General features: G+C 44.4%; 1 protein-coding gene across 22 annotated transcripts in view; it reads left to right on the top strand.

Annotated features, from left to right (window-relative positions):
- MAP4 (microtubule associated protein 4) overlaps nt 1–20,811 on the top strand; it is a 162,652-nt gene that overhangs the window by 21,513 nt on the left and 120,328 nt on the right. For 21 of the 22 annotated variants that reach the window (XR_012834250.1, XR_012834253.1, XR_012834251.1 and 18 more), the window contains one exon: nt 9,852–9,909. The gene's annotated coding sequence lies outside the window, so the exon portion shown is untranslated. Of the gene's footprint in view, nt 1–9,851; nt 9,910–19,575; nt 19,689–20,811 lie in introns of all 22 variants that reach the window. The other variant, XM_075746942.1, reaches the window with a different exon arrangement.

Genomic DNA, 20,811 nt, shown 5'->3' with positions numbered 1-20,811 from the left:
CCTGCTGCTCATATCCTTTAGAGCCATTCCGCTCAACTTCTGCTCCGATTTCTGTAACAGAGACACAAGGCACTGGAAACCAGCCTGTGAAGCTCGTATGTGCAAAGGTAATAGATATCAGGTGGAAGAAGATAGAATTTCCTGTAAAGCAGCATCTGTGCTCAGTGGATTCCACAAAAAGCAAGCAGAAAAGTGCATGGATTTCTAGCACTTAAGTAGCAGTGTTATGTATGCGTGTGTTTTTTCTTCCAGTTTGCCTGCTTGCTCCTTCAGTTCATCGCTGCCATTTTGCCCATTGAGAAAGCAGAAAAATCTCTTGATGCCCCATTATATGCTAGGGATGATCACCTCTGTCTCTTGAAAATGTGGCTGCCTGTTATGTCGGAAAGCGTGATTAGAAGAGTAAATACAATTAGAGCCATGATGGAAGCTCTGCCCCATGGTTTGTTATAGAAATGTGTGGCCTTAGCTCAGAACTGCTCACAGAATGGCATCTGTGAAGAGCAACTGGTTCATAAAATAGATCACCGTAAAAAAAGAGATACTGAATTTGCTATTGAGTGGATTCATCTTGCAGTCTTGCTCACCTTCTGAAGTGATAGCATGACTTTTTTTTTTTTTTTAAGGACATGGCTAATGCCTAGTTCAGTTCCTTTTAAGTGTTCCCAAACATCTTAAATATTCAACCTAAAATACACAGGGTATTAAATCTGTCAAACTGATTTGCTCAGATACTGGTATTTATTTAGAGCACATCTGGGCATAAGAATTTGGTCTATATAAATGACCTTTTGCATGAAGATATCTTACGGGTTTGTTTAACTAAATAATACGTATTTTCCGAGTTTTTAACCCAGAGTGCTGGTCAGGCTGCCAGCATGTATTCTGCTTAATTTTGGTACTTGATGGGTTTTGTGGTGTTGGTTGTGTATTATCTTTCTTTCTAAAGCATTCCCTGTAAAAATCTACTGTCATAAACAAGTTTGCAAACTGAAAATCCAAGGATTAAATAAATGCTAAATCTCTCTGTCTTAAAGGTACTTCTAGGTCAAGATTGGGGCAGTTGCAAGTCAGGGTGAAGAAGCATAGATAATAGTACTGCCACATTTGAGTCCTGAAGTCCCCTTAAAGCAACCCATTCACAAGCACCACGTAAAGCTCAGTTTAAAGAGCACCTGCTGTTCTCTGCGTAAATCCTTTAACATAAAAGTTATAGTGGCTTGATTGAGGTTTTTTTTAAGATGCGCTGAGTGCTTAAGTGCTCACTGAGGTCACAGAATCCCAGACTGGTCAGGGTTGGGAGGGACCTCTGGAGATCATCCCGTCCAACCCCCTGCTAGAGCAGGATCACCCAGAGCAGGTCGCACAGGATCACGTCCAGGCGGGTTTGGAATCTCTCCAGAGAAGGAGACTCCACAACCTCTCTGGGCAGCCTGTCCCAGGGCTCGGTCACCCGCAGAGGGAAGAAGTTTTTCCTCATGGTCAGATGGAACTTCCCGTGGTCCAGTTTGTGCCCGTTGCCCCTTGTCCTGTCACTGGGCACCACTGAAAAGTTTGGCTCCTTCCTCTTGACACCCACCCTTTAGATAGTGATAAGTGTTGATGAGATCCCCTCTCAGCCTTCTCTTCTCCAGGCTAACCAGCCCCAGCTCTCGCAGCCTTTCCTCATACCAGAGATGCTCCAGGCCCCTCATCATCCTCGCAGCCCTCCGCTGGACTCTCCCCAGTAGTTCCCATCTGTCTTGAACTGGGGAGCCCAGCACTGGACACACAGCTCCAGATGTGGCCTCAGCAGGGCAGAGCAGAGGGGGAGGAGAACCTCCCTGGACCTGCTGGCCACGCTCTTCTCCACGCACCCCAGGACACCGTTGGCCTTCTTGGCCACGAGGGCACACTGCTGCTCATGGAGAGCTTGTTGCCCACCAGGACTGCCAGGTCCTTCTCCGCAGCGCTGCTTCCCAGCAGGTCACCCCCACCCTGTCCTGGTGCCGGGGTTATTCCTCCCTGGGTGCAGGACCCTCCACTTGCCCTTGTTGGACTTCATTGGGTTCCTCTCTGCCCAGCTCTCCAGCCTGTCCAGGTCTGGCTGAATGGCAGCGCAGCCTGCTGGTGTTGAAAGTTGGCAAGCTTCAACCTTGAAAACATAAGTAGATTTAAGTCTCACAAATTTTCACGCATTCTTACAATAGCAAAATGTCAGCTACGGTTCAGAATTCTCCTCCGATAATTGTTATGCTTTAAAGCTGTTGCCATGGTGACATGTCATTGCTGAGGCAGTCTTCAAGGTCCCAAAGAAATGGGAAATCCAAACTTCTCTCTTGTTTGCCCACACTAGTACATTACCTGATACTGCAGACAATGTTCTTTAATCTGGTATAATTAGGTAAAATTGCTGTTGGCACCTGCAACATCCTTCTTGGCTTTCCTTTTCCAAAGTCAAGGAAAGACAGCGTTCATAGTCTAAATGAGATTACAGCGTTCTCCATTCAGGGGTGGGGTGCACCAGCAGCTGGGTATATTTGATATACATTCATGTTATATTTTTAAATGTGCATAGCATCACTGGCCACTCCACTGACTCTGCTCTGGTCAGTGAGAGTTTGTCACTTGTGACAGCAGAAAGGAAGCAAAGAGCCCAGTTCTAGAACCATCTCAAGACCTGCCAGGTTAGGGTGTGGCAAAGGAACGGTGTTCTTTGCTGCCGCTCTGAAAGGATGGAGTGTGGATGAAATGAGTAAGAGGAGGATGCTTTTTGTTTTACAGGTTGAACAGCCTGTTACAACTTGGCTACTGATGAACCTATTTCAGGTTTGTTTGCTGGGCATGTGCCCTCGGTGCCTTTTATTACTTGCTTCTAGCTGCCTTATGCTTCTTCCTTACCCTCCTTCACCTGTGTCTGGACACGGTGGCTGGCTGCCTGCCTCCACGGAGCGAAAATGAAGCGTTCACTACAGCTTGAATAGGATTGAGCTCAAAGGAGTTCCCTTGCAAAGTGAGACCAAGAGTTCCCACGCAGTTGAGAAATAAAGCTAATGGAGTACCATGTGTCACTGTGGGGAATGAGAGACCGAGAGGATCTAGGCAGCCAGTCAGCTCAGCGGTATTTCAGGTTAAAGAGGTGACAGGCGTAGGTTAGACACTGGTGAAAACTTACGGTCACCTCACACTTCCAGCTGTTCATTAAACATCCTTTGAAAAAGTGTAAGAATTGAGTCAGTGTGAGTGAAGAGGCAGTTGGGTTGGAAACGGCGCTCTATTTTAGCTGAAGTTGTCACGGGGGGTGGCTTACGCTGTGAAGGGGGGGAGGAAAACTATGGAGGAGATGTGGAGAGTTGCTGGTAGCCATACAAACCTAGTGAATAACCTGTGCAAATCAGATGTGCCAGGCATTCAGTTTAGAGGAAAAAAAACATCTAGAGCAGAGAGACTTTATAAAAGACTTTTTAAAAAATGAGCAAAAATGGCAATGCTGGGCTTACTATTATTTTTTTAAAAAGTCATTGTGAGATAAGACCTTGCAGACAAACCTGTTTCTTACAGTAGTGGGCTGGGGAGACTTTCTTGGTGGTATGTTCTTTCGTAGTGGTAGAGGATGATGAGCTGGGCTACTGGAGTTTCCAGGAAGCTGGGATGACGTGAATATTAAATCAACTTAGTAAGTAAAAGCCTCTCACAGTCTGGCATCTCTGGCTATACCTGCACTATGAATTACGTGCTGCTTGGTGACTTCCGGTAGTGCTGGAATATAGTGTCTGTGTTGTTTGTTTTTGGAATATTTCCTGTTGCAATCTTGGGCCTTAGGGCAAAATACTCTCCCAGACACTAGTGGATGCTAGTCAAGACCAAGACTGCTCCCAAGAGCCGTTGGCATGTTTAACCCTAGGTTAAAGAGTAAGACTTCACAAGTGCGAATTTAGCCCTTTCCTGGGCACGTTTAAGTCAACTCTGCCACTGAACCTCCTAGTGGGGAGGCAGTCTTCGTGTTCCTTCGTGACTGCGGGAAGCACAATCAGCTTAGCAGCCTTTCATTAGAGGACAAGTGAAATTTGAATAATGAAAGCTTCTTTTTCTCTTTGTCCTCCTCAAGCGATCATTAGCGTTCAGCCCCAGCTACGGCAAAATGGCCACTGGAGGAGCTCCAGTTGCATTTAGTTCAGGTGAAGTGTGTTCCTCTCTGTCACAGTTCAAGACCTGACTCGGGGTCTTACAGCTCCTTTTTCTGATGTGCGTGCAACTGAGTCTTTACTTGATGAATCTCCATAACATCTCAAATCATTCAAAATGCCTATCTCTGGTCTGTCCTAGCCAAAAAAGATGGCAGGTTGTTGGATTATGCTGTCCAAGTGTGGGCGCAGGCGTGTGCTTTGACAAATAAAGCATATGACAGGAGTCACAGTGGATCTGTATTGATTAGATATAATAGTGGGAAGAATTCCTGAATTCTTAATACCTTTATTTTTAGATGTAGTTTGGCTAGGCTGAAGACTTACTGTTCAATGAGTTGTTCTAAAAATAAATATTTCAGAAGAAGATTAAACTTGAATGTGAAAGACAGTTTTTCTTATGCATCAGTGTTCATGGAAAGAACTGGTCAGAAATCACTATTCTCCTTAAATTTGCATGCTCTGAATCCAAATTAGAACTGCTTTCACCAGAACTACTTATCCACACAGGAAGCTAGTGGTGCTGTTGGGATTGCAACTACGATAGCTAATTTTAGCTAATTTAGTCCTGTTAGTTGCAGAGCTCTTCAACTGTGAGAAGAGATACTTTGGTCTTGCTTAAATCACTTTCCTTTCCTTTTTTTTTTTTTTTTTTTTTTAATGCACTCCTACTGAAGAGGAATGTGCTTTGTTGTTTCTCACCAGGGGCATTTTCTGCCTTGGTTTTTGGTGTGGATCTGGATGTTAGTGTGTTAAGTGTTTTGGTGGTTTTTTCTTTTTTATTCTCTTCTATTTAGACACATCTGACAGATCTATAGAAAGACTGAAAGCTCACTTCTGTCACAGTATTTCATCTCAGCCTTCTCTGGGTGTTCTCAGCCTCTTGCCGTGTGTACTGTGTTGTATGCAGTTGACTACTCGCCCCCACCCTCCCCACGCTCTCTGGTTGTACACTAACTAAAGACCTCTGGCTGCTGGAGCTTACCTCCTCATTAGCGTTTCTTGTACTGTCCAGCCTTTCGGGATCGTTCTGGAAGGTCCTTGGTTGGTCTTTGACACTGGTGATTTGGCAATCCGTGAGTCACTCTTCCAGCTTTCTGGAATCATCGCATGGTGTTTAGTCAAATTGCTTTTGACATACGAAAATCCACTGTGCTATAAAAACAGCTACACTTGTGCAGCTGCTTATTTACTGTCTGATTGTATGAACCTTGCTGCTTTTTAACTTTGTCAACCTGAATTGCTGCAGAAGATTCTTTGTTAAAGCCTGTCCCCTTTCATAAGGATGAAATGTGGCTATTGCCAAGGAGTATCTGCTTGCTTTACAGTTGAAGACCTTTATTCTTCCGTGTGCTACCTGCAGTTGGGAATTATGATCTCTTTCTACAAGTAGTAAGAGTTGTGTGACTGCCGTGAAAGTCTGCCTTGCTGCTCATGAATGTTTCCTGAGAAGATTAGTCACTCTTAGAGTTCAGTGGGACTCCATCTTGTGTTTTGAAGGCTCTTTAAATTATTAGTCTAACTTCAGCGCTTTCCTTCTCTCCTGGGAGCAGCTCTACTCAACCCTCTAGAATCAAACATAAAAGCAATCTCTTTCAAATACTGTCAGCTTTATCTGAGATGCCTTATGCAAGTGTGGGAACAGGAATTTGATGCTTAACAAAAATTCATTGAATATTTGGCAATGGTACCCACGAAGAAAAGAAGTCCATCACATATTCTTGAATAAACTCTAGGTTTAGGATCTTGGTGAGTTCAGGCACAGGCAAGGAGACTATGTAGGGGCTTGTGTCAAGGTGTTGTAGTTAATTTGCTGCTAGTATTATTCCTCTAGGAAAGGACTGGGATGAAAAATCTGAGACGCCTTACTCTCCAGGTTTCATGGCCACCATGTATATATAGCTCAGGGTTTACAAGACTTTGCGTACGAACCCATGGCATTCAACAGCGTAACACTGCTTTGCATGTGGAATGCTGTAGCTGCAATGTGTGCCACCCCGCTCAGCTTTTCCTATCAAGTGATCTTCATGTCCTATGCATATATAAGACGGGGAGCTATTTAAAGGGAGCTGTTTATCTAGAGATTTGGAAACAAAGTATGGAGGGTGAGACACAACAGGAAACAAAAAGATGGAGTGGCTTTCTCTCCCAGGATATGGGAAACACAGTCCTAACAAATGTGGGGATGAGAAAACAGGTGGTGTGGCTTGGTTAGAGAAATTGAGGGAGCCTGTAAAGGCACCCAATATGACAAATGGCCCTGTTAGAAATGGCCCTGTTTTCTTTCTGTTAGAAACTTAATTGCTCTGAAGTACATTCCATTTAGCTGGGGGAAGAGTGATAATCCTGGATGTAACTGGAGGTTTGCTCTGATTGAAAGGAGCACTATTCATACAGAAAGGTCTGAATTATTGGGTCTAGAGACGATAATTTGGGTCTCATCATGATAATTTTGTGAGGTGGATGGAAGGGAATTCACTTCTCTGCCTCTATCTTGCATCCTTTTTGGGTGGCTTACCAAGGTAAGTTGAATGCTTTTCTCATGGCCCAAGGAGAGGTGGTAGTTTACTCCATCCTCAAAAGGGCTGCAACTGGCAGAGACAAGTTGTTGATAGTTAAAGTAGTAAGAACTTTCGAAATTATAAAAAGCAAAAATGAATTGTTCATGTTTGCCCTGAAATATGCATATGCTTTTGGGACTCCTCAGAACAGCTGTTGTATTATAGATGGGATGGATTTGATGAACTCTCAGGTGAGAAAGAAACAGAAGGTATGACACTGGGTAGTAAGCAGGAAGTAGTCTAGTGTATTAATGGGACACAGGCAATTCAGGGTGGGGGGAAAACCCATCTGTGTAGAAAACTGGATGAAATTAGAGAAGCCACTGAAATGTTTAGTAATAAAAGTGTAAGGAGCTTGGGAACCAGAAGAGCTGAGGAACGAGAACTACTGGTGCAGGACGTGGAACTGGATATTATAGGGATAGCAAACATGATCGGACGGTATTGCATACCAGGCATTACCTGTTTTCTGATAGTGCAGGCAAGATAAAAAAGAAGAGTGGGTGTGGCGTGGGATGTAAATGAAATAATAGACTGCTTTTCCACTGTTGTGTTGCTTTTCAGTGTCACTTGCATAAAAATGAGAGAAATAAAATTGCAACCTTGGAATCAGGGGTGCAACGTATAGACAGATACCTGTTAACATTAAAGTAGTTCCTGTAATATTTCTCCAAACTGGAAAATGATGATGGCTAATAATGGAATGCGTGAGTCAGTAAGCTGGCCAGGTGATAATGACTTTTTTTTTCTTCCTGCTGTTCACCAACACTTCTGTAAGTGGTTAGTCTTCCTTGATTTATTCTGTGAGGGGACAAGGTAAAGTCTCTCTTAGACACTGTAAGACCTAGCACGTAAAAATCTTTGCAGCCGCATGTGCAACTTTAGCAAATCTGTCAATTTGAGGTAGGACAGATTGTCTAGCACTTCTGCTTGTCAGTCAAGAACACCCATACTTAAGGAGAAAAACAATCTTTACAACTGTGGATAGGGAAGACCACTATGGTAGTGTAGGAATTCTTTCCTTCAGGGTTTATTTAAAGAGCAGCTGGAGATGCAGGTTTACCAAAGGAAGAAATGTTTTTGCCCAGACCAGGAAACTGTGGTAGGTTTTACTTCACTGGGATCAGAACCGTGGTTGATACAGAGCTACCCAATTTGAGATGGAGTAGTAATGCCCAGCACTAAAGGAGCTAATACTTCTCACTTTCTTTAATGTTCTGCTGCAAAAGATAGGGCTATGGGCTTTTTCTTCCTCCTTTTTTTCTTCTTTTTTTTTTTTTTCCTTCTCCTTAACAAATAAGGTGGAGTTTGGTGTTTCCAATACAAAGAGATGGGACTATCTTGTGTGTGAGTGTGATAACCTGGTGGATCACAGCAACAGAGGTGGGATGAACGTCAGTGGAGCAGACCGTCGGCCTGTTTGTTTAGGGCTTGATGCCTTCAGAAGTGATCTGGGTGTTCATCCATTGGGAGTAGCTGGGGAGAAGGACCCCAGTGCCCCAATTTATCGCAGACTGCAAATACTGATGTGGAAAAATAAAACGTGGCTTTATGATGTGCGTTAGCAGAGTTCCCTCCTGTTGGAAAGGGGAGCATTAGTGTTACCACACAAATGAGCCCATTCATAATCCTCGTGTATCTGAATCGTACACAAGATAGTTCTCCGTTCCTTAATTAACTTAGTAACGCTCTTTGCCACCCCTCCTGAAGGGAACAAGACTCTTTCAGAAGCTTTTTCTCACTCGTGGTTTACCACTTATTAAAGCTCAAACGATAATCTTCTCACTGGTTTGTTTTCTCATTTAACTGAAAGCTCTGGCATTTTACTTCCTGTAACATGAAATGTGCATCTGCAGGGAGAGGAGCAAGCGTTGGTGTTTCTGTGTGACTTTGCATTAATAAGCAGGTACGGAGATGATGTTTTGTTGTGAGACTGGCTTGATTACTTGTTATGGTGAAGAACAAGTTGGATGTTTCTCGGTGTGGGTTGAAATACTTAACTGACTCTGTGGCAGCTTAGTTTATATTCTTCGCTGAGCGCTGCATGGAGAGTGCAGGGAGTATTATTTTGACCTTTTTTGTAAATGTGCTTGTTTTACAATAAAGAAACATTAATGAACAAAGTGTAAAATATTGTATGGAAAAATTGTTGGACATAACACCCAGTAGATGAGGAGATGGTTCCCTGGTAAAACTGATGGGTTTAGCTTCACTGAAATTGTGGAAAAAATACAGAAATTAGCCTGCTGTGTGCAACTGAAATACAGTCCCTGATTATTATTATTATTTTAAAATCTGGATCCCCTTCAAATATTAATGTAGGTATCACTAATGTAATCCTTAAAAGAATAGAGCATATGCTTTTCTAGTTGAGTAACATGTCTAGCAATACCTGCAGGTTTTGCTTTGTGAATGTATTAAAAACTTTGCAGGAGAGTCCACTCTGAAGCTTGAAGTACAGAAAATGGCATAGAGTGGTACAACCTTTATTGGATTAAAAAGCTTCATCTTTACTTAATTCGCTTGTCTTGGACTAAAGCGTGACAGTTCTGCTGTAGGGAAAGCCTTGAGTGCCTCGCACAGCAGCTCTACATAATAATAACAACTGATAAATGGGGCCACAGATGTTTTGGTGCCTCTTGTAGCTTTGTTCATCTCCAGTTGGATAAAAATCGACTTGTGACTCAACCCTGGCTGTCGCAGGTGGCTGTGCAGGTGTGTGATGCCTAACAGTGACTTTAAGAGCTTTTAAGCCATTATATGAGCACCTGAAATACTACTTAGTGGAGGGATGTCCTAATCACCTGGGATTACTTCAGCTTTAATGGCGTGTTTGTAAATAGCTATTAAGATCCGTGATGAGGGAAAAATTGCTTATGGTTTTCATGTCTATCCTTAATAGCTTGAGTGAGTGTTGATGTGAAATAGTAACAGCTAGACAGTATTCCTGTTGAGGAGCAAACATTAAAGCTGCCTGGATGACTGTGGTGGGACTGCAGCAAAATTTCTCAAGATTTAGTTAATTTTGAGTAACAAATCATCTCCTAGCTGTCCCTCATAAGCTTACAGCCAAGTACTCTGTAATTGTATGACTTCCCCTTAATTGTGCATGCATTGTATTTTGCAGGTAAGCAGTCTCTGAGGACTGAAGGACCGACCTGCTAAAGGGAACACCTGCTTTTGAGGTACGAACTACTTTTTTGTAATGACACAACACCAAGTCTTTAATTAAAAGCAAAAGTTTGCTACAAATAAAAATTTCATCTTTTCTGGAAAATACAGCTACCATCTAGAGTTCTGAAACGTCAAAATCTCCAACAGAAGTTCAGGAGCAAGGCTTGGCAGAGCAGGCAGCCTGGCTATGACAAGTGGAGTGTTAAATGGACTCTGGGAGAGTCTGCGTGCCTTTAAAAGGCATTATACAGAGAGTGCTGTGACTGGGGCTTCTGCAGAATAAACATATCCAAAATGCACTTACCTTTCCATTCTTTTATGTTCAACACTCTATTTACTACTCTCTTTGCACCCTTTCTTTTGGGTATTTATTAAAGTTTCCAACATTCCCCTGCTTCTGTTCAAGATAGCAGGACTGATGTGGGACTCAAGGGATGTCCTTTCTGGCCAGTTGGACCTTTCTTGCTTTTTCTGCTGCAAAGGGCAGACAGCTTGTTTAACATGGTCACTCAAATCTTTTTATCAGAGTAAGAGGACTACAGAAGATTAAAATGGGCAAACTAGGCTAAGAAAAAACAAGTCTGATTTGATTTGTTAGGAATTTGGAGGTACGGATCATCCGAGTTTCTCGTCCTGCCTTCCTGGAAGGCACCGTAAAGCTATGCTTTCACTGGAGTCTATCATCAGGTCTGCAGTCAGAGGATGTTTGAGGTGCGGGTGCTCACATAGCATGTTCTACTGAAGGAATTACAATTTCTTCATGAATTTTTGCATTGCAGTTTGATCCGCGTGTCAGTGACTGTTCTGAAACGCTGCCTATATCCTCAAGTCCTATGAGCAGTATCTGCCTGTTCACTAATTAATGCTTCCTTCTGCCTTAACCTTAAGGTACCCTAGGATGTAAACCAATGAAACAGAGGGCTCGGATTTGTACAAAAATGCCAAAGCTGTTACTGTCAGTCTGCCAGTACTTGATACTTGGCTGTAAAGAACGCAGAGGAGCCAAACGGATGCAGTTCAGTTACAGCTTGTTTTAACATCGCCAACTGCATCTGCTGTGATTCACTAAAACCATCCTGCAGTGACAGTAGCCTCGCATCTCTCCTAAGACTCCGTTATGGGTACGGGATAACATTGTTCCTAAAATGCCTTATTTAGCCTCCTTGGATAATGCCATAGCTGCAAAGTTCTGTGTCTTCAGCTGGGCTGATGCTTTGGTGCATCCATTGAGGATGTGACTGGATCCAGGCACGGCGAGGGGTAGCCCCACCACCAGTTGTTTATACTGTGTACTATGGCTGTCTGCCAAACCATCTTAAGTCGGTCTCTGAAAGCCTCTTGACTAAAAGCCAAGTAAGATGGCTTATCTCCCTCTGGGTGGGATGGAGGGAGGGGAGGTGCCCAGAACGCTGTGCGTGCTTTTCTCTCTGCCCTCGATAGAGCTAGAGAGGTCACGGGAGGTGGCCTGTCACGTTCTGCAGGGAGTGAGCGCCATGCGCAGCTGAACAAAGAGGATGATGTAGGAGTCTAAGTGCCCTTCCTGCACGTTCTGGTCTTGAACTCTTTTTTTTTTTTTTTTTTTTTTCCCCATTTCCACTTCACATAGCTTTCACCAATGTGGTCTTATGTCTGCCAGGCTCCTCGGATGTCTGGAATTGATCTCTGACTTCAATTTACTTGGTCATGTTGTTAACTCCCAAGTCGTCTAAGGGAGTGAGTTTGCTATGTTATAATTTTCCCCCTTTCTTTTCTCCTTTGTACAAAAATGAGAGTTACGACATGAGCTGCCTCCTAGAGTCCCAGGAATACATGGAGTCGAACCTCTCCACGCTTGTTGTTCCATGGTTTCAGGACATGAAACAACCAAACAGGTGTTTCCCACAGACTGTATTCAGCAGCTAAAAATGCTTCCTGCAGTAATTTATTTGGGAACATTTAATCCAAGCTCATTGACTGCCTGGATGAATAACGGCAACTTCCTCCCCAACATCCTTTGGAGGAGCCAGGAGAGCAGGCAGGAAGGAGGAAGTGCTTGGGCGAGTCTGGCACTGGCTGGTTGGCTTTGCTGGAGGACCTGACCGAGAAATATCTCAGGTCCCTTATGAAACAATAACCTGTTTGTCTTGGATTGTCACTCAGAAACAAATGGGTTCTTTCTGCTTATTCTCTTAGGAGCTCTTTCAACCAAGTACAGTTGCAGGTTTGGTCATCTTGCCGCCTTAAACTATAAATACTATGACTTGTGGCACCTGGAACTTAAATTGGTTATTGTACTGGTTATGTGTGTATAAGTGGGGAGAAAGTGCTTCTGAAAACATTACCTGCCCGATTAATTTATACTTTTTTGTATAACTGCTGTAACTGGGCAGAAACAGGCGCAAAACCGCATCTTTAGGATCAATTTTATTGATGAAAAGTGAACTAGATTGGGGTTGCTGCTGCTGACATAATTGTAGTAGAAGCCCGCAGCTGGTCCTGTGACTCCTGCTCCCCTCCTGCAGCCGACTCTGCCTACAGAGAATTCTGCTCAGAGAAGGCAGCAGGTAAGAATGAACTTCCTCTGCTTTAGCAAACCAAGGGTGACTCCTTGTCCTCCGAGAAGATTTTTGCGGTTTGCTGGAGGAAGGGCTGGTGCATTATCACCACCATTTTAAAGGGAGGTTGAGGATTTATGCACGGACCTTCTAGGTTGAGAATGCTGAGAACAGAACCGAGAAGGTTTAGCCCTTGAAATAAGAGAACCCTTGAGAAGAAGGCAATGCTATTGTGTCACATTACCACACATGGCTTTACTTCCTTTAAGCAATGTGGGCAGAACACTTTAATTAAAATTTAAAAAAGAAAAGAGTTTTTTTCAGTACTCCACTGAACAATTATTTATTTGGTCCCTTATCTTTCCCTTTTTGGAAGGGAAACTGCCTGTGTCAAAGGGCAGCCGTACCCGCAATAGGGAAGTGAATTGTTCTCTAGAGAAACTGATAGTCCGTACCTGATAACCTTGCGGGGAGACCTGACATTTCTTTGTTGCTCTTTCTTTCATGAAAGCTCAGCTTCTGTTTTCTAACCAGTGCCTTGTTTTTCAGCCATCCTTGAATGTATTTATTATCAAGAGCACGGAAATGTAAATACAATAGTGGCTGAAGTGCAGTTGCTACTCCCTTCTTCCTCTGCTGGCTTCCTGCATGCATTTTGGAAGGTGGAAACTATTCTTCCGCATTAATTAATTTCAGAAATGACTGTTGTTCTCCCTGTTGCCATCCCATTTCAAAAACCAGAGAGTATGAGCAAAGAGAAGTGATTACTCACGTACGTTCCTTGGGACCGAGAAGTAACACGAGGCCTCTTGCTGTAGCTCCTGTCAGCGTTTTCCCATGCTCCAGCTTGGTGCAAGCGTTAGCTAACAGGACATCATGGGTTTCTCCACTCTAAACCTTTAACCAGACAAGCCACACAGGCACCGTTCTAGTTGAACTAAGTCTGCATTCATCTGCTTGCATTATTTGAGCACGTTTCTTGGAAGAAAAACTAGAAAAAATTGGAGCAGTGCCTTCACTGATGTAAGTGCATTTCTCTCGGACTTAGCTTGCAGTTATTTTTGAGAGCTGTTTCCTGAATGTCGTTCTGTTTGGTGTAGTTGGGTCACTAGTAGCTAGTGTTGGTCGCTTTCTTAGGCAGGAATTTTGTCATTAAAACCAGCTCAGGATAATGGAAAAGGCTCAAATGGTGGAATTCATTCTTTTGACTAACTCGGGAGGATTTAGGTTCAGCTGTTTGGGTGTGCGCAGTTAAAATGACCTCAGACTATGGCTGTCATGCTTTTTTTTTTTTTTTTTTACAAAGTCTGTCATGAGCTTTGCATGGCAGTAACAACTCTCTGGGAAGAGTTATTTATCTTCAGTTACCCAGGTCTGTCTTGCCACTTTTAATGCCATTAATATATCTATACTGCACTAAAGCTGCTCCCTTTTCAGAGTTGAGGAGTTCTGTGATGCTCTTATGGCACTTGGCCAACTGCATGGCTGAACTTAGCTAAATAAAAATCCTTGGGATCCTCTCTAAGAATAAACATCACGTGAGAGCAGGAGTGTTTCCCTGCATTGAGAGAATTAAAATGGCGTGCTGGTAAGGAATCAGAGCAGCAGCTTAACGGCTAGGCTGGCATCTCTCTCTGGCTGAAAGGGATAAGCTACAAGTCCAGAGGAAGCAGAAAGGTCTGGCATGTAACCTTTAGCTTTCCTTGCTGTTGAGTTGTCCCTCTGGGATGACATAGTGCTTTCAGAATGTACTGCTCTTACAATTCAAGAGTCTGATAAATACCCTTATGAAGGAGACATGAACACACTTGCTTAACTTCTAGTCTAACAGTGTTTCATATTGGGCCTTGGCCTACAGCTTAAACACCTATTAATGTGCGATTTGGGCAAATTTCTGAGCGCTCCTCTGTACCTGTATTTTTTCTTTTATGCCCTTGGTAGCATGGGAGGTACTGGGGCTGGTGTAGGCGTCTGGTAATGTTGCCTCAAGTGGGCCTGCGTGTGGCTTATGTTCTGGCACAAGCAGTAATAGACGCTGAGATAATGTCATCTTGCAAGAAATTCCCTTGCTGAGGGAGAAAGTCTCTGCTCTGCTGGCCCGCGGTGCGTAACGCTGGTAATGGAGCACGTGAGTGTGCCTTGTATTCTGTGGTCCCTCAGGAAAGAGTGTGTTCTCCTCTCTGGGAGTTTGTGGTGACTCACCAGACCTTTCCCCGCTTCACATACAATTCTGAAGCTAAATTATTGTTCTACCTTTCTTTATTTTGAAGCTGTTAGATTACCAAACAGGAGTGCCTCTTTCTCTTGGATCGCAGGCAGGTGGTATTTACTTCCCGGGCTTCTAGCAAATCCTTTCATGAGCTATTGTAGCCAAACACTTCAGCTCTGCTTGCAGAGGTGCCCAAGTGTGTCCAGCACTTTTAAAGCTATATGCTTCTACCTTGTTTTAAAAGAACTGCTGATTTTTGTCTTTCTCACTTGTGTGTAGGCACAAATATCCCTACTTTAGAGGTAATTCCTAGTAGCACAGAATATGTTTAATCTCTGTTATATCTACTGTGGAGTTGCCCCAAGAGGAACAAAATCCATGTATCGAATTGTAAAAGGCGATGCAAAGAGCCAGGCCCTTCCTAGGGACGTTCTACTAACACACCACTGTGTAAAGACAGACTTGGATATCCCAAAGCTGTTCTTAACAGCGTGAGGAGGAGCATGCTCCACAGCTCTGAATCCTCTAGGTGTACTCTGCTCCCACCCTCAGTGTTTCTAGGGACTTAATTTCAGAGCACCTGAGTGGCCTCCATGGAAATACAGGGACTGAATTTTGTTCCTGAGCTGAAAATCTAATGCATATGAAGCAAACAGGAAGTTGCTAATGCTTGGTAAATGGGCATGTTCACTTTAATTTAGTTTGCCTACATGGTCGCAGAGTTCTGCTCTGGGTGATGCTCTGAAACCTTGGCAGGGCACTAACAGAGCATTTGCTTCTCCTTTTTAAATGTCCGCTTCCATAGTACTTTGTTGTGGTGTTCAGATGGCAACCCCTTACCACTCCACTAGTGCAAATGTCTGTTCTATTTCCAGATTCCTTTGGGGGCACATCTGTCAGCTCTCAGAAGCCTGAGGGGAGGGCATGGTTCTCCAGGGCAACTGATGAGTCCGTAAACTAACTCACTTGTTATAGCTAAGGTCTTGCAGAATTTGCAAGTAGCTAAAACCTGTTTCTTAGTATAGAAGTGTGGTTTGTTTCATTCTTCCAAAGTTTTTTGACCTTCCAGTAGTGGAAAGCTTTAAAGTATTGTTTGCTCTTTGCAAATCTACTTGAAAAAACATTGACAGGTTTGCTGCTCCGCTCATCTGGCTCTGAAACATCAAGACGGTGATGAGTTGTCATTGATGAAAACAGTTTACTAGTCAACTTTCTCATTTTGAGGCTGCCAGTTCTGTGTCCTGATCGACAGGTTCTCATGCTATATAATTACATTGTCAAGAGAGGTGCTTATTTTAATTAAAAGTACAGTAGCTACTCTAATATAGTCACTAACATAACTGGAATTATTCTATATAGGTAAAGGAGTAAAGCTTGTATGTAGACTGAGTTCCTGGAAGCGGTTACTGTGCGTACCCGGTTGCCAAAGAGCTGCTTCTGCTTTCACAGCAGTAGCTGTTGTAGCTGCTGCTCTCCGTAACCTGTGATGGTTTATGCTTCTTGCTCAAATTTTACCTTGCTTTTTGAGTAACATTGGCTAATGTGTTGATCTTGGGGCACTTCTCTAGAGTCAGTTTGCTTTCAGCAGATGACATCCTGCCTTTTTTGTGGGCATCAGACTGTGCGTGAGTAAGGGAAGCCACAAAGCTGATCTCCTGTAGCTCTACTTCAGAAGGTCTTGCCAATGACACTTATGGCTTGATTTATCCTTCTTAAAATCCCAGAATCGTTTAGGCTGGAAAAGACCCTTAAGACCATGGAGTCCAACCGTTACCCCAGCACTGCCCAGCCCACCACTAACCCATGTCCCCAAGCACCACATCTACACGGCTCTGAAATCCCTCCGGGGACGGGGACTCCACCGCTGCCCTGGGCAGCCTGTCCCAGGGCTTGACAGCCCTTTGGGGGAAGAAAGGTTTCCTGATCTCCAATCTAAACCTCCCCTGGCACAACTTGAGGCCGTTTCCTCTTGTCCTGTCGCTTCTTCCTTGGGAGAAGAGACCGACCCCCACCTGGCTGCACCCTCCTTTCAGGGAGTTGTAGAGAGTGATCAGGTCTCCCCTCAGCCTCCTCTTCTCCAGGCTAAACCACCCCAGGTCCCTCAGCCGCTCCTCATCAGACTTGTGCTCCAGACCCTGCACCACTTGGTTGCCCTTCTCTGGACACGCTCCAGCCCCTCAATGTCCTTCTTGGAGCGAGGGGCCCAAAACTGAACCCAGCACTCGAGGTGTGGCCTCACCAGGGCCGAGTACAGGGGGACGGTCACTGCCCTGCTCCTGCTGGCCACACTATTGCTGACACAAGCCAGGATGCTGTTGGCCCCCTTGGCCACCTGGGCACACTGCTGGCTCACGTTCAGCCGGCTGTTGACCAACACCCCCAGGTCCTTTTCCGCTGGGCAGCTTTCCAGTCACTCTGCCCCACGCCTGTAGCGTTGCCTGGGCTTGGTGTGACCCAAGGGCAGGACCCGGCACTGAGCCTTGTTGAACCTCACAGAGTTGCCTCGGCCCATGGATCCGGCCTGTCCAGATCCCTCTGCAGAGCCTTCCTGCCCTCCAGCAGATCAACGCTCCCGCCCAACCTGGTGTTGTCTGTGAACTGACTGAGGGTGCCCTCGATCCCCTTGTCCAGATCACTGATAAAGATATTAAAGAGATCTGGCCCCAGTACTGAGCCCTGGGGGACACCGCTTGTGACCGGCCACCAACTGGGTTTCACTCCATTCACCACAACTCTCTGGGCCCGGCCGTCCGGCCGGTTCTTTACCCAGCAAAGTGTACACCCGTCCAAGCCATGAGCAGCCAGTTTGTCCAGGAGAATGCTGTGGGGAAACTGTGTCAAAGGCTTTATAAAGTCCAGGTAGACACATCCACAGCCTTTCCCTCATCCTCTAAGCGAATCACCTTCTCATAGAAGGAGATCAGGTTGGTCAAGCAGGACCTGCCTTTCACAAACTCATGCTGACTGGGCCTGATCACCTGGTTTTTGATATGCTCCTTGTGAAGTAAGGGAGCGGAATTGCTGAGTGTAAGTCTTGTCTCTGTCTGCTGGACCACTTCCATGAGCTTGAATTGTTTCAGCTGTTCTACAGAAAGGTTAACTCAGATTTTTTGAGACTTGCTGCGATAAACCTCTTGATGTATGCATGAGATATGATATGGATGCAACCCATTAAATGCTATTTAATGGCTGCTTGTTGTACATTTCAATGAGAGCTTGTTTGCTTAACTCTGTTTCAGAATATATGTCCTCTGTGGTTTCAGAATATATGTCCTTTACTTTCCCTCCTGCCCTCTCAGATACGTATATAGATGTAAAGCAAAATGTTGTGAGTTCGTGAAGGCATTGAGGGCCTGCACAGTGGTATTACAACTGTAATTAAACTGGACTGGATCTCTGAAAAATCATTTTTCTCACAGCATGACTTGAGCTCTTCCTTGCCTCCTGGTTTGTGGTTTCAGTGTTCGTACTGTATGGACTTCTTCCCAAGCAGTAAGAGAAGAAATCATCTCGGAAATGAGAGCTGAAGTTCTCACATAAGCTCAAGACCTGCTATTCTGGGAGCAGCATACACAAGACTGATGTGGAGCAGGCTGAATTTAGAGGAGCTGACATGAGGGCTAAGTGACTGAGGTGAACTGTTGTAGTGGAACTTCTCCCTTTTTGTGCACTCACTAGTCTTCCTTACCAGCCATGGCAGTGAGATGATCTTGCAGGAAGAACGAGGAGGTACAAAATAACCTAATAAAAATGAGAATTATTGACTCATCTACTACATGAGAAATGTGCCATCCTTCCCTTCCTCCCAAGAGAAGGGACTCTAGCAAATGCCAGAAAGCCATTATTTTCTGGGTTTTGCTCTTGGGGAGGTAGGAGCTGCTTTCCTTTCTGATGCATGGTGCTATTAAAGGAAAGCAGCTGACAGAACAGCTGCTTGCCTTGCCTGTTTGGTTTGTGGCTTAGCAGTCAATATGCAACAGAGAAAGAAAGTGCTCTGCTAACAGGCAGAGTTTTCATCCCCTGCCCCCACTTTGCCTGCCTTTCCCTCTGGCCTCTGCCAAGTGAAAACAGGAGACTCTTCCCCCCATGATTAATGAAACTCGCCTTTTTTGGTGCTGCCTCCGCTGGTGTGCAGCGCAGAAAATCCTGTCTTCTGTGAGACAGCCTGAAAACCAGCAAACAAGTATGGCTCTGGGGAGTTTCTTTTTTTAAAGTAGTTAAGGAATAGCTCATTTTAGAGCTAAAACTTACAACTCTGTGCAGAAGGTGGGCAGACTCCTTTATTTTCCTTAGATAAGCATTTATGATTTTTGGAGACGACATACCAGTCTTTTTTAGGTCTCTTATTTCAGTGCTTGTAGGCCTCTGCGGAGCTAGACACTTGAAAGTCCCTCACAGTTATTATCTATGAACTCATCTTCCATGTGGCTTTTTTGAAGGCCAGCCAAGACCATTAATCCCCACCTTCTAGAGTCCCTAATCCCTGCTGGGGCTTATAGGAAAGTTATTCTTGTACTCCCAGTGAAGCTGCTCTGGCAGAGCATCTATCCTGCTGTAACTTAAGGCAAGTTTATTAATGTGACTTTTTATCAGCTTGGAAACGGTACAACTTGTAATGTAGCAATCTAACTTGGCCAGTCTTACCCCATCTTGCTGAGTGGTTAATAGTAGCGAAATTGCCCAAAGGGAAGGAATCATTCAGGAGGTATTCTCTTATCTCAGTGTGCTTCAGTACAATTAACAGTAGTAAAACGCTCTTTGCAGGCACGAATACATGCTACGTATTTTTTTGGGAATGGGTGCAAGTGAAGTCAGGGTTGGAAGTGGTCTGCTGGGGTGATTCTCTGCAGTTGTATCATTCTTCCTCCTCTCAGCCTTGACATGCCTAAAGCCTCCCAGCTCTTTTTTTTTTTTTTTTTTTTTTTTTGGTCCAGTTGACCGATGCAAGGCCCTCTTCCCCCATGAGCCTCTCCCCACCAGCCTTACTTGCTCAGAGACTTTTCTTTGGTTCCATGTAAGCTTCTCCAAACACTCAGAACTGGTTCAGGTGGGCTTCCTTCTGTTTGTTGTCACTTGTGATTTGGACGGGAGGGAAGTCAGAACAATTTTACCTTCGGTTCATGATTGTTTGCTCTGGTTGGTTTTGGTGGCATTGGTCAGCACTGTCTGTGTTAAATCGTCTGTTGGGTGAAGTGGTTCCTTAGGCGGCTCGGGGCCCTTGCTGTCAAAGGGAGCTGTGCTACCTCTCCAATGGTATGTACCATGGGGAAACTGCAAAATTCACTTCAGGCTTTTAGACAAATTCTCTGGGATGTGGTGAAGTTACTCCCTTGGGTGTCGGGAGTTTTCTTTCCCACCCCGACACAAGGAAATAACTACAGGGAGAAAAATATCAGCCCAGAGATTTAAAAACCAACCACGATAAATTGAACAAGAAAAAGCCCCTTTCATGTGACTGTTACCCTCCTTCTGTTTCACGGGGCGGAAGTTTACTTGCTGCATCCAGCTGGTGGCCACATGTCGCTATGCAGGATTGGGAACGTGGTGCTCTGGACAGGGAGCTCGGGGAGGGTCAGCAGCTCCTAGCCCCCATGACTGCTGTTGTTTCAGCCCCATCAGTTGGTCAAGACAACTCTGGTGGCAATATGCTAACAAAAGCCCAAGTAGCGGCAACATGTGGAAGTTTTTTTTAGATAAATGCAGCTTGAAAAGCAAGTATTTCATATACCTTTCCATGCAGGAAGAAGGTGAGGAGTAGTGAGAAACTAACATCTTTCTTGTGTATATACATGAAATTCTTGCTTTTGGAGCTGACCTTGTAGATTAATTCTGGTTGTCTTCATAGTTTTGCAAGTCAAGCTTTTCCTACCATACTGACTTCTGGCCTTGTGCTGTAGACAGACTGAAGCAACTGCAAGCAAGTAATAACTTGTGGGTCTCTTGAAGCAGCAGGAGGAAGACCTCTGTGTATTAGCGAGCAGGATCGGTGGCTGCCTTTCCATTGCAGGACTAGTTGGGGCTCCTAGAGCTAGCTTCATGGAACCCAATGTAATGTTAACTCTTAAATTAAGAGCAAGAGAATTACCTGAAAATCTGAATAAACAGGATTGGCCATTGTGTATCAGAGATGCAAATTCTGGAATTATTCTTTTTTTTTTACATAGCACTGT

Source organism: Balearica regulorum, chromosome 2, assembly GCF_011004875.1.
Source record: "Balearica regulorum gibbericeps isolate bBalReg1 chromosome 2, bBalReg1.pri, whole genome shotgun sequence".
NCBI lineage: Eukaryota > Metazoa > Chordata > Aves > Gruiformes > Gruidae > Balearica > Balearica regulorum.
The sequence above is the reverse complement of the archived record's forward strand: the minus strand, read 5'-3'. Positions and strand labels throughout refer to the sequence as shown.